Source organism: Saccopteryx leptura, chromosome 5 (genome assembly GCF_036850995.1).
Source record: "Saccopteryx leptura isolate mSacLep1 chromosome 5, mSacLep1_pri_phased_curated, whole genome shotgun sequence".
NCBI classification, from domain to species: Eukaryota; Metazoa; Chordata; class Mammalia; order Chiroptera; family Emballonuridae; genus Saccopteryx; species Saccopteryx leptura.
In genome coordinates this window covers 86,975,069-86,989,720 of record NC_089507.1, presented here as the reverse complement: position 1 = coordinate 86,989,720, position 14,652 = coordinate 86,975,069, and the positions used below count along the sequence as shown (strand labels likewise).

Genomic DNA, 14,652 nt, shown 5'->3' with positions numbered 1-14,652 from the left:
TATTTCATTCAGTATACTGTTCTCAAGGTCCATCCATGTTTTTGTAAATACATGTCATCATTTCTTATGGCTGAGTAGTATTCCATTGTATATATGTATTACATATTCTTTATCTTTTTTCTTTTTTTGAGTGAGAGGAGGAAACATAGTGAGACAGACTCCCACATGTGCCCCCACCATGATCCACTTGCAAACCCCCTCTTGAAATAACTGAGCTATTTTTAGAACCTAAGGCCTATGCTCAGATCAACCAAACTATCTTTAATGCCCAGCTGATGAGTGAACCAATGGAACCACTGCCTATAAGGGAAAGAAGAAAAGAAGGGGGGGTGGGATGGGGAGAAGTGGATGGTCACTTTTCATGTGTGTCTTAACTGGGGATCGAACCCAGAACATCTATACACTGGGTCAATGCTCTATGCCAATATTTCTTAAACTCTCTCTTATTTCCTTTATTTTACTTATCTTTGCTCAAAATAAAGACCTGATTATAAAGGTTCATCTTAGGCTGAAAGAAGGCTCAGGAAATGTGGGTGCAAGCTGCTGGTGTAAAATGCATGGTAGACAGAAGAAAAGTCAAAATTCTGCTCAGGTTTACTGACTCCTTTTTGAGAGAGGCTTCTGGTGTTTTGCCTAGATTTCCTTTTCTGGGCCAACACATCCATCACCTGTGGGCTGTGAGTGTTGGCTACCATTAAGTGCACTGCACACTGCTGCAGAGTACTATCCTTGGCTGGCAGAAGTTGTCTCACCACAAGCTCTCTGAGAATTTAACAAAAAAAAAAAATAACCACTGACTCTGGCTGATATGGGATGCACAATTGCATCCCCAACCTACTATTCAAGAGAGGACGACTCTGTGATGCCATTCACACTGCAGAGCTCCCTATGGGATAAGGCTCAGTCTAGACTTCAATGAAAACCACATTTTTCCTTAGCTTCTTGCCCTTCCTCATTCTGTTTCTGTTTATTCTGAGAGCACTCCAAGAATGCCTGTACCAAAATACTTGTCTTAGGTTATATCTCTGAGGCAGCTGACCTAAAATCTTTACTTTGGTTTATTTATAAAATTTAAAAAACTTAGATATGGAGTGGATTTTAAACTTAGAGAGGGATGGAGTAAAACCTTATTCCACTAGTTATTATTGTGTGACCTCTTTGAGCCTCAGGTTTTTTTTTAAATCACTAACATGGTAATAATATCATTAACTTTATAAGATTTGATTAAAAATTGATAATCTTATGCTTATTATAATATTTTGCATTTGTGTGTTAAAAATCACATTGGTCATATTTTATGTATCCATTTATTCATGACTTTACTAAATTCCTTCTATGTGCTATGCACTGTCTAATGTTCTGTAGTATAGAGATAGACAAAAATAACTTTCTATGAAATATAGAGGACAGTAAGTACTCAAGATAAGAAAATAATGCAGTGATGTACATAAATGCTACAGAACAATAGTGTACAAAATAGGGGCAGTAATGTGTTTTTAATCCTCACAACAAACCTTTGTGTTTTACAGATGAGAAAACTGTAGGTTAGAAAGGTTAGCTACATTATTCAATACCACACAATCAATAAGAAATAAATGAAAGTGCAAATCTAGACAGACCCTGACCTAATGGCTAAACTATAACAACTCAAAACATATGATAAATACTATCTATAGTGATTACAATATTGAATAACTGGACAAGAAACCACCCCACCTACTGAATCTCAGCACATCTAATATTTAAAAAAAATAATGCAATTTATTCTTAGAATTCTTATTCAGGATTGTATGAAAGATCCTTGCTATTGTGTTAACCTGCCAGCTTCCTGAAAGAGAAATTACAGGAGAAAGATCAGAGTATTAATGAGTATACCTTCAATCTAGGGCTAAATGGATAAGAAGAAAGTAGAAATGAAGAAAAAAAATGCTCTTTCATAGGAGAAAATGGCAACATTGCCAGTTTAGGTGAAGAAACCTACACAAACCATCTTAATTTTGCTTTTTGTTTTGTTTTGTTTTTCCTTAAGAAAATAGTAAAACAAGAAACTAAATCTGACTGTCCATGAATGTTTACACTCTGTGTGGGACACCTGCATGTGCCATAGGAGGCGGAATTGGAGGAAGAGGGGCACGGTTACATTATCAGGCTGCTTTTCTATCTCAGTCTTGAGCTCAGCCAATCCAAACAAAACATATACTCCGTCCTTAGTGGAGTTTGGTTATCTATGACCAAATGAAGTTTATTACTCAATAACAAGGTTGATTATTATAAAATAATAGATGTAGAGAATTCTAGATCATTTCCTAGATGTAGAGAATTCTACATCATTTTCTTCTGAAATGTTAGGAATGTTTAGCACATTTAGTCATACTGATACTTCAGTTTTGACATAGATAGAAGCCTGGCATTCTATCTGCCAGCTAGCACTGGGTGTTGATTGCTCTTTTTCTTATTCTTTGTTGGGGAAGTATATTCACAAAATATTTGAAAGAAAAATTATTAACCCTGGTTTGAAGATGGAAAAACTAAATCTCAGAAAGATTAAGTGTTTTGCTCATGTCTTACTTTTTAGCTGCTAGAATCATTGTTTGAAGTCTGATTTTTTAAAGCTTTGTTATTAACTGTAAGACTTGTTTCTTGTTAAAATTTGTCTGTGTATGTGTGTGTGTATTTAAAAGAGATTATATGTAAGTATGTAGTAGAATGTCTGGTACACTGTATGCATGCAATAAGTGGGGTTTTTAATTTAAAAAATTGTTTTGGTAGGAATACTTAACATGAGATCTATTCTTATTACAAATTTTTAAGTATATAATACATTGTTGTTGATTATGGGTTCAAAGCTATACAACAGATCTCCAGAGCTTAATATATATCCAATTATATTATATTATGTATATTATATTATCTTATTATATACAAATCTACCATATTATATACATATACATATATAAACTATAGGCATATCTCGAATCTTATTTGTCTTGTTTAACTGAAATTTATGCCTATTGATTAGCAACTACACAAAGTGTCTCTCTCTGAAGCCCCTAGCAACCACCATTTCACTCTGTGGTTTTAAATTTGACAATTTTAGATATATCATATAAGTGGTATTACACAATACTTATCTTTCTGTGACTGACTTATGTCACTTAGCATGATGTCTTCAAGATTTATTTATATTGATGCATATTGCAGAATTTAATACATTTTAAAGATTAAGTAGTATTCCACTATATGTATATACCACATTTCTTTTATTCGTTATATTTTGATGAACACTTAGATTGTTTTCTCATGTTTGCTGTTGTGAATATTGTAGCATGGGAGTGGTTCCATCTCTTAGCTATCCTGTTTTTAATTCTTTAGGATAACCCAGAAGTGAGTTTGTTGGATCATAAGTTCTATTTTTTTTTTATTAAGTGAGAGGTGGGGAGGCAGAGAGACAGACTGCTGCATGCGCCCTGACCAGAATCTAGCCAGCAATCCTCCAACCCGGCAATGCTCTGCCCATCTAGTGCCACTACTCCTTTACTCAACAACCGAACTATTTTAACAGCTGAGGCAAGGCTATAGAGCCATCCTCAGCACCCGAAGCCAACTTGCTCAAACCATTGGGGCCATGACTGCCAAAGGGGAAGAGAGAGAAGGAGGAGGGGTGGAGAGCAGATGGTCACTTCTCCTGTGTGCCCTGACCAGGAATTGAACCTGGGACTCCCACATGCTGAGCCCAAGCTCTACTGCTGAGTCAATAGGCCAGGGTACATATGTTATCTTTTTAGAACTATAAAAAATAGTTATTTTAAAATTTTTTTGAGAAACCATTATACAGTTTTCTGTAGCAGCTGAACCAGTTAGCATTCCCACCAACTATTCATAAGAGTCAATTTCTCCACATTCTCATCAACACTGGTTTTTCCATTAAAACCTTACAAATAGGTGTTAAGGGATATCTCATTGGGGTTTGATTAGAATTTCTCTGATGATTAGTGATGTTGAGCAATATTTTATATCCTGTTGGTCATTTCTATATCTTCTTTGGAGAAATGTCTATTCAAGCCCTTACCCCATTTTTTTAAGTCAGGGTATTTGTTATTTTACTATTGAATTGTAGATATTTCTAATATGTTTTAGAAACCAACCTTTTATCATATATACAATTTGCTCATTTTTCTTCCATTTCATAGGTTGCCTTTTCATTTTGTTGATTCTTTCATCTGCTGTGCAGAAGCTTTTAAGTTTTATTTGTCCCACTTGGTTTTTTGGAGTTTTTTTGTGTGGGAATAATATGGAATACTGTACATTGCATTGGGGAATATGGATGTTTAACAATAGTAAGTCTTCCAATACATAAACATGTAATGCCTCTTAATTTACTTGTTTCCTCTTAAATTTCTTTTATCAATGTGGGTTTTTTTTGTTTGTTTTTGTTTTTGTTTTATTTTTCCGAAGCTGGAAACGGGGAGGCAGTCAGACAGACTCTCAAATGTGCCCGACTGGGATCCACCCGGCATGCCCACCAGGGGGCAATTATCTGCCCATCTTGGGGCACCTCTCTGCCACAATCAGAGCCATTTTAGCACCTGAGGCAGAGGCCACAGAGCCATCCTCAGTGCCCAGGCAAACTTTGCTCCAGTGGAGCTTTGGCTGTGGGAAGGGAAGAGAGAGACAGAGAGGAAGGAGAGGGGGAGGGGTGGAGAAGCAGATGGGCGCTTCTCCTGTGTGTCCTGGCCAGGAATCGAACCCAGGACTCCTGCACACAAGGCGGACGCTCTACCACTGAGCCAACCGTCCAGGGCTTTATCAATGTTTTTTAAAGTTTAGCATACTAGTATTTCACCTCCTAAATTAAGTTTATTTCTAAATATTTTATTCTTTTTTATGCTATTGTAAATGGCATTGTTTTTCAGATTTTCTTACAAATAATTTTTTGATAATATAATAAAAATATGATTTAATTTTGCATGTTGATTTGTATCCTACTATTATTAAATTCATTTATTATTTTAATAGCTTTTTAATAAACTCTTTAGAATTTTCTTTTTTTTTCTTATCAAACATAAGAAACTTTAATTTTGATTTTGACATCCAGGTAACTGAATCAGTCTTTGACTATTTCTCTAGTTTGGACACTGTCTTCACTCCCTTCTTTGCTCCATGATTTTTTTTTTAATTAATTTTAATGAGGTGACATCAATAAATCAGGGTACATATGTTCAAAGAAAACATCCTCAGGTTATCTTGTCATTCAATTATGTTGCATACCCATAACCCAAAGTCAGATTGTCCTCCGTCACCTTCTATCTAGTTTTCTTTGTGCCCCTCCCCCTCCCCCTTCCCCTCTTCCTGCCTCCTCCCTACCCCCTCCCTGTAACCATCACACTCTTGTCCATGTCTCTTAGAATTGTTTCTATGTCTCATCTATGTATGGAATCATGCAGTTCTTAGTTTTTTCTAATTTACTTATTTCACTCCATATAATGTTATCAAGATCCAAACATTTTGTTGTAAATGATCTGATGTCATCATTTCTTATGGCTGAGTAGTGTTCCATAGTGTATATGTCCCACATCTTCTTTATCCAGTCTTCTATTGATGGGCTTTTTGGTTGTTTCCATGTCTTGGCCACTGTGAACAAAACTGCAATGAACATGGGGCTACATGTGTCTTTATGTATTAATGTCTCTGAGTTTTGGGGGTATATACCCAGTAGAGGGATTGCTGGGTCATAAGGTAGTTCTATTTTCACTTTTTAGAGGAACCACCATAATTTCTTCCATAATGGTTGTACTACTTTACATTCCCACCAACAGTGGATGAGAGTTCCTTTTCTCCACAGCCTCTCCAACATTTGCTATTACCTGTCTTGTTGATAATAGCTAATCTAACAGGTGTGAGGTGTTATCTCATTGTAGTATTGATTTGCATTTCTCTAATAACTATTGAAGATGAGCATCTTTTCATATATCTGTTGGCCATTTGTATTTCTTCCTGGGGGAAGTGTCTGTTCATGTCATCTTCCCATTTTTTTTATTGGATTGTTTGTTTGTTTGTTGTTGAGTTTTATGAGTTCTTTGTATATTTTGGATATTAGGCCCTTATCTGAGCTGTTGTTTGAAAATATCATTTCCCATTTAGTTGGCTGTCTATTTTGTTTCTCTTGCTGAGCAAAAACTTATTAGTCTGATGTAGTCTCATTCATTTATCTTTGCCTTCACTTCTCTTGCATTAGGAGTCAAATTCATAAAATGCTCTTTAAAACCAATGTCCATGAGTTTAGTACCTATGTTTTCTTTCATGTACTTTATTGTTTCATGTCTTATATTTAGGTCTTTGATCCATTTTGAATTAATTTTAGCACAAGGGGACAAACTCTAGTCCAGTTTCATTCTTTTGCATGTGGCAATCCAGTGTTCCCAGCACCATTTGTTGAAGAGGCTTTCTTTCCACCATTGTGTGTTGTTGGCCCCTTTATTGAAAATTATTTGACCATATATATGTGGTTTTATTTCTGGACTTTCTATTCTGTTCCATTGGTCTGAGTGTCTATTTTTCTGCCAATACCATGCTGTTTTGATTGTCGTGACTCTATAATATAGTTTGAAGTCAGGTATTGTAATGCCTCCAGCTTCATTCTTTTTTTTTAGTATTGCTTTGGCTATTCTGGGTTTTTTATAGTTCCATATAAATCTGATGATTTTATGTTCCATTTCCCTTAAAAAATGTCATTGGAATTTTGATGGGAATTGCATTAAATTTGTATATTGCTTTGGGTAATATGGCCATTTTATTATATTTATTCTTTCTATTCAAGAACAAGGAATATTTTTCTATTTCATTGTATTTTTTTTATTTCCCTTAACAATGCTTTGTAGTTTTCATTATATATGTCCTTTACAGTCTTTGTTATGTTTATTCCTAGGTATTTAATTTTTTTGTTGCAATCGTGAAGGGGATTATATATTGAGTTTCTTCTCTAATGTTTCATTATTGACATATAGAAAGGCTATGGACTTTTGTATGTTAATTTTGTATCCTGCAACCTTACTGTATTGGTTTATTGTTTCTAGTAATCTTTTTGTGGAGTCTTTGGGGTTTTCGATGTATAGGATCATATCATCTGCAAAAAGTGATACCTTTACTTCTTCTTTTCCGATATGGATGCCTTTTATTTCTTTCTCTTCTCTGGTTGCTCTGGCCAGAACTTCTAGCACCACATTAAGTAAGAGTGGAGAGAGTGGTCAACCCTGTCTTGTTCCTGATTTAAGGTGGAAATTCCTCAGTTTTATGCCATTTAATATGATGTTGGCTGATGGTTTATCATATATGGCCTTTATCATGATGAGATATTTTCCTTCTATACCCATTTTGTTGAGTGTATTAAACAAAAGCTGTGTTGTATTTTATCAAATGCGTGTTCTGCATCTTATCTATTGATAAGATCATGTGGTTTTTGTTCTTTGTTTTGTTGATATAGTGTATAACGTTAACTGTTTTACGTATGTTGAACCATCCTTGAGATTCTGGGATGAATCCTAGTTGACTATGATGTATTATTTTTTTAATATGTTGTTGTATTCGATTTGCCAGTATTTTGTTTAGTATTTTAGCATCTGTATTCATTAGAGATATTGGTCTGTAGTTTTCTTTTTTTGTGCCATCCTTGTCAGGTTTCGGTATGAGGGTTATGTTGGCCTCGTAAAATTTGTTTGGAAGTTATGCTTCTTCTTCAATTTTTTGGAAGACTTTGAGTAGAATAGGAACCAAGTCTTCTTTGAATGCTTGATAGAATTCAATAGTATAACCATCTAGGCCTGGACTTTTATTTTTGGGAAGGTTTTTAATAGTTTTTTCTATTTCCTCCCTGCTAATTGTTCTGTTTAAGCTTTCTGCTTCTTCATGACTCAGTCTAGGATGGTTGTATTATTCTAGGAATTTATCCATTTCTTCTAGATTGTTGAATTTGGTGGCTTATAGTTTTTCATAGTATTCTACAATATTTCTTTATATATTTATGATATCTGTGGTGATTTCTTCTCTTTCAGTTTTGATTTTGTTTATATGAGTCCTTTCTCTTTTTTCCTTAGTGAGTCTTGCCAAGGGTTTGTCAATTTTGTTGATATTTTCAAAGAACCAGCTCCTTGTTTTATTACTGTTTTCTATAGTTTTTCTGGTCTTTATTTCATTTATTTCTGCTTTGATTTTAATTATTTCCTTTCTTTGGCTGATTTTGGCTTGCCTTTGTTCTTCTTTTTTTTGTTCCTTAAGGTGTGAAGTTAAGTGGTTTACTTGGGCTCTCTCTTGTTTGTTCATATAGGCCTGAAGTGATATGAACTTCCCTCTTATTACTGCTTTTGCTATATCCCAAAGATTCTGATATGTCGTATTGTCATTTTCATTTGTCTGTATGTATCTTTTGATCTCTGCGCTTATTTCTTCTTTGACCCACTCATTTTTAAAAGTACGTTGTTTAGTTTCCACATTTTTATGGGATTGTTTTCCTCTTTTTTGCAGTTGAATTCTAATTTCAAGGCTTTATGATCAGGAAATATGTTTGGAACAATTTTACTTTTTCTGAATTTGCTGATGTTATTTTTGTGGCCCAACATATGGTCAATTCTTGAGAATGCTCCAAGTACACAAAAGAAAAATGTGTACTCTGTCACTTTGGGATAAAATGTCCTGTAGATGTCTATCATATCTAGTTGCTATAGTTTTTCACTTAAGGCCAATATAACTTTATTGATTTTCTGTTTGGATGAACAATCAAGAGTCATTAGTGGTGTATTGAGGTCTCCAAGTATGATTGTATTTTTGTCAGTTTTTGTTTTTAGGTCAGTCAGTAGCTGTCTTATATATTTTGGTGCTCCTTGGTTTGATGCATGTATATTAAGAAGTGTTATTTCTTCTTGATTTAGTGTCCCCTTTATCATTATGAAATGACCATTTTTATTTCTGATTATTTTTGCTGTCTTGTAGTCAGCATTATTAGATATGAGTATTGCTACACCTGCTTTTTTTGTATGTTATTTTCTTGAAGTATTGTTTTTCAGTTTTTTACTTTGAATTTGTTTTTATCTTTGTTGCTTAGATGTGTTTCTTGTAGGCAGCATACAGTTGGATTTTCTTTTTTAATTCATTCTGCTACTCTGTGTTTTTTTATTGGTGAGTTTAATCCATTTACATTTAGTGTTATTATTGATACTTTTGGGTACCCTATTGCCATTTTATAAATTACTTTCTGTTAGTTTTGTATCTTGTTTGATTCCTCTCTTTTGTCTTTCTATCATTTGTTTTTGTTTGGTTGTAATCCATACTTCTTTTCTCTGTTGCTACCTTTTTTAAGTCATGTGCTTCTGTGGTGGTTTCTTCAAAGGTGGTTACCATTAAGTAATGAAAGGGTACCTACCATGTTCATTGCAGTGCACTATCTTATGAATGCTTCTGTACTCCTTTGTCCATTGTTACTGTTAATCTCCAACCACTTCCCCACCTTTTTTTTTGGTTTTGTTGTCACAGTTTAAATTTGGTTTTATTGTGTTCTTGGTGGAGCTTTTACTTGTGGTTTGTTTGTTTGTTTTTTTCTTTTTTGTATCTGGTTGCAAAACCCCCTTTAGTATTTCCTGGAGTGGGGGTTTTCTGATGATAAATTCCCTCATCTTTTCTGTATCTGTGAATGTTTTTATTTCTCCTTTGTATTTGAAGGATAGCTTTGATGGGTATAGTATTCTTGGCTGAAAGTTCCTCTCTTTGAGGACATTAAATATTGGGGTCCACTGTCTTCTAGCTTGTAGCGTTTCTGCTGAGAAATTTGATGATAATCTAATAGGCCTTCCTGTATATGTTGTATTCTTATTTTCCCTGGCTGCCATAGAATTTTTTTCTTTGTCCTTGGTTTGTGCCAATTTCATTATGATGTGACTTGAATTAGGTGTGTTGGGGTTAAGAAAACTCAGTGTTCTGTTTGTTTCTTGAATTTGAGGTATTAGTTCTTTCCACAGGCTTGGGAAGTTCTCATCTCTTATTTGTTTCAATATGTTGTTCATTCTATTTTCTCTCTCTTCTCCTTCTGATATACCTATTATTTTTAAGTTAGTCTTTTTATAGAGTCAGACAATTCCTGTAGGGCTTTGTCATTTTTTTTAAATTTTTGAGTCTCTCTCTTCTTCTCTCTGTTGTGCTTCAAGTTGCTTGTCTTCTGTGTCACTAATCCTACCTTCTATCTGTCCTGTTCTATTAGCTAAGCTTGTTTCCTCATTTTTCACTTCATGAATTGAGTTTTTCATCTCTGTTTATTTTTTTTTAGTTTCAATTTGCTTGGTAATATATTTTTGTGTTCATTTAGTTGTTTTCTGAGCTCCCTAAATTGCTTTTCTTTGTTTTCTTGTATATCTCTGAGTAATTTTAGGATTTCTATTTTAAATTCTCTGTCATTTAGCTCCAAGGTTTTCAATATATTAAACTTTTTCTCCATAAATTTTTTCCTCATCTATCTGTGCTACATATTGGTCTTTTGTGTCCATGATATTTGATTTCCTTTTCCTTAATGGAACCTGATGGTGGTTTTGTTGATAGCACTAATGAAAATTAATAAAGAATAAAAAGCAAAAAAAGAAAAAAAATGGAGAAAGAAAAAAAGATTTATTATTTCTTTTTTTCTCTCTTCTCCCCTCTTCCTTGAGAAAATATTGTGATAAACTGTGAATTATATTGTGCTAAGTGGAACAAAAACTACCTATAATGGAGGGCCTGAGTTGGGAAGAAGTGAAAAAGGGGCAAAAAAGGAGGCAGGGACCCACAAAATGCAAAAAAGGAAAAAAATTGTGTCAAGAATAAAATGATTTGTTTGTAAGTGATGGTCAACTGAGAGATGTAATGACAGGGATAAGTGGGAAACAGGAAAAAGAAAAAAATAATTACTATTGTATTAAGTGGAGTAAAAACTAGATAGAATTATAAGCTGGGGTTGGGGAAAATGCTAATGAGTTAAACAGCAAAGTAAAAAGCACCCAAAATGCCACAAAAGAAAAAATATAAGTCCCAAATAAAATAATTTGTTTGTGATTGAGGATTGAATGAGAGGAAAAGTAGAGGAGAAAAGAAGAAACTAATAGACAGGGAGAAAAAAAAGGGGGAAAAAGAAAAGAGAGAGAGAGAGTTAAGGGTTTTGGAGTGTAACCCTCACAGAGAGAAAGGAAGAAGAAAAGAAAGAAAATGGTAAATGTAACACTTAGGTAGTGTAGTTCAAGGAGAGGAAAGAATAAGATGGGCAGAGAATAAAAGGACCAAGGTGGAAGAAAAATAATAATAATTCAAGAAGATGAAAGAAACAAAGAAAAGTGGGAAAAGTTATAAAGTCTGTGGATTTTTCTTGATTTTGAGAGGTTATCTTCTTCCTTTTGCTTTCCTCTCCTTCTTCCTGGTCAGTGACTCTCTACACCAGGCTCTGCCCCTGTGGCACAGTTAGGTAGAGATTTGCAGTTGATAAGTCTCTATGGCGATGTCATATATTGCTATAAGTCTATATGGCTTCAGTCTCGTTGGTAGTCGAGGCTTGTTAGCATTTACAGGCTCCGACAATGAGAGAGTTCATTTTCCCGGAGTCTCTCTTCTAGTCTCTCTTTCCTAAATTAGCAGCCCGATGATCCAGCTATGAGGTTGCCACTGTCTCTGCCTGGAGAGTAAGAGGCTCAAAGAGCTGGCAAATCCCCACTTTATCCCCACTTAGTGCATGGCTCTGGGTAAGGCTCTGTCAGTCAGAGCCGCCAGTGTAATCAGGCGAGACTGGGATCCAATTGCTCTCAAGGTGTCTTTCTATGAGCCTCTAGGCATATCCAGTATGCCTCAGCACTCTGTGGGACCATTCTCCCCAGGTTTTTTGCACTTTGTAATCTGTTTTGACTGGGAAGAAGATGCCCTAGTTGCTGCCTGCAGAACAGAAGGTCTTAAAAGCTGCCAAGTCCCCCTTTTTAATGTATAGCTTTGAGTATGAAACCATTTTACCCCAGAGCGCAGATTCTGAGAAAAAGAGCCCAAGATAAAAGCATAATCCTTTTTATTTTTAATTTTATTTATTGATTTTAGAGAGAGAAAGAGAAAGAGATTGGTTTGTTGTTCCACTTATTTATACATTTATAGGTTGTTTCTTTTTTTTTTTTTTGGTTGTTTTTATATATGCCCTTACTCAGATCTAACCTGCAACCTTGGCTTATCCAGAGGATACACTAACCAGCTGAGCTAAACTGTGGGGCCACAGTCTTTTTTTTAAACCTTCATCTTTGAATTGACATCCCAGTTTTTCTGCTGTATTTAATGTATTAGAAGTGAGTCTTCAAATCCAGCCATAATCAAGACAATGGATTACACAGAGGTGTGAATATGAGATGTCAGAGATCATAAGGGCCATTTTATGACCTGCTCAGCACAGATAATACCTACTTATGACCCTCAGTGGGAACAGATATTAATATATTTTCCTTTTCTCTTTAACATTTGAAAACAGCTCATTGTCTTCTCTAATATTTGGACATCACTAGTGAAAAAAAAAGAAACAAAATAGTTGAACCCAAGGGTAAGGATGAGTAATACTGTGGGGTATTCCAAACCTCAGAATAAAGTGAATGGTGAGTATCCATGTCATCGTAGAGTGTCATTAATTTCCTAATATATCATAGCAGGAGTCATGTCATTATCTAAATTTTCCAAGTATCTACAAGACATTGTTTTACTTTTTTTCCCTTTCTTTTTTCTCAGTTATATGTTAATCTTAATTCTTTACTCTTTGACCTTTGTTGAGGTTCATTTACCATATAACGTCACTATCTAGGCAAACTGGGCAGATGGAAAGCCTTACAAAAGACAAAAGACTTTGGTATCTGCTAGATAAGGCTTCTAATGAGAGGAATTAAGGGGAAAATGTTATTTCCTTGTCTGATTTTTTAACCTCGCTAAATATAGCCATTTTTGTCTGAGGTCATTAAAACCTTTTATACATTGAATTTCTCTAGGCACATTCTGGATACACAGACTTCAGAAAAAAATTTAGCCACAGCAGGCCTTAATATTATTAAAAGATTAAAATATGTATTTTGCATTTTATTCAGAAAGCTTGGCTGTTCCAATCAGGTAACAGTAGGTTAACATGGGGCTTGGTTCTTGTCTTTTATGCTGCATTTAAATCCCAAACCTAATGACTAAAGAGTATAAACATATAACCATAAGCTTTTAATGGTTTGAATAAGGTTGAAAACAAAAAAGTTCTGCAGTTAAGTACAATTATTTTGCAGGGCTCAGTCTGCGTAGTATATCTTCTTTGTCATATGCATTCATAATTATGCTAGAGAAAAAAAAAGAAATAACAGTGGAAAATTTTAATAGTGTATTTTGCTTCTATAATTTTCTTATTTTTTATTTTAAAACATCAAGCTTATTTTTTTGCCATATTTTCTTTCTTTAATGACCTTCATTAAATTCTAAAATTCTCACCCCTACTAGTGAAAATGCAATGATAAACCAGTAGCAAAGTTGAACGGAATCCAGCTCTAAAATCCCCTGCCTCACTCAGCTGCTTCTTACATACCTGAAATGTGCTGCTTAATTTAGAAAGAAAAATTGCAGTAAGGCTGCAATCCTGCATTGCAGAGACAAGGGAGCAGGAAATGATTTGCTGGTGATTGATTGAAAGGTGGTGTTTGTACTTAGGATTTCCTGAGCTTTCCAATTTTAACCTTGGAGCTTACCTATCTTTGATTTTAAGAATTAGATCAAACCTATATTCTGGATATCTCCCCACATTAGAGGTGCATTCTGGCTGGGGATGAAAAAAATAAAGGCCACTTGCTCAGCCCTAAGAGGAAAGAACAAAACAAAATGTAAAAGAAATAAATACATGCTACAGTTTAGCTTTCCTCTGAGCCAAGGACAAGGAGCTGACTAATTTAACCCTTGGAGTGTCACAGAGAAATAGAGATCTAAAGAAGATTCTATTGCATTTGCCATTTTCAAGCAGAAAAACAATATTATAGAATATCTACATGAGAAAACAGTTTATTTAAAATTTTTATTACAGATGAGGTAAGTAAATACGGTAGAGTTAAAGATAAAATATTTATCCATACAGTCAAAATATTTAAATGAGTAAATGTATATAAAGTGTGAAGCAGGTTCTGCATTTTTCTTTTCCTAAAACATAGAATAATGAGTTTGTTTTGAAGGTTAACTTATGTTTTGTTTTCATTTTATCATTCTTTGTTTAAAGTAACAGTCTGGGAAAATTGACTCTTGTTCAAGAGACTACTATCAACAAGAAAAACAAACAAAAACAGATAACAGTATGGTGGTTACCAGAAGAAAGTGGGTTGGGAATAGTCAAAGGCAAAAGTGATCAAATATATGGTGGTGGGGGATTTAATTTTGGGAGTGGGCATACAATGCAGAATGCAAAACATGTACCATAAAAATGTATACTTGAAACCTATATAATCTTATCAACCAATGTCACTCTAATAAGTTCATAAAAAAAATCTTATTTAGGGCCTCCTGCATCAAAATCCTGAATTAGCTTGCATAATAGAGCTAATAAGCACTCAATATATATTGGTCAAGTAAGTAAAACAATGAAAGATATAACAAAAGAAAGAGAGAGAGAGA

General features: G+C 34.5%; 1 non-coding gene across 1 annotated transcript; it reads right to left on the bottom strand.

Annotated features, from left to right (window-relative positions):
- Positions 1–4,726: 4,726 nt before the first annotated feature.
- TRNAT-UGU (transfer RNA threonine (anticodon UGU)) lies at positions 4,727–4,802 on the bottom strand. Its single transcript has one exon. It is a non-coding gene; the product is annotated as a tRNA-Thr (tRNA).
- Between the last annotated feature and the right edge of the window lie 9,850 nt (positions 4,803–14,652).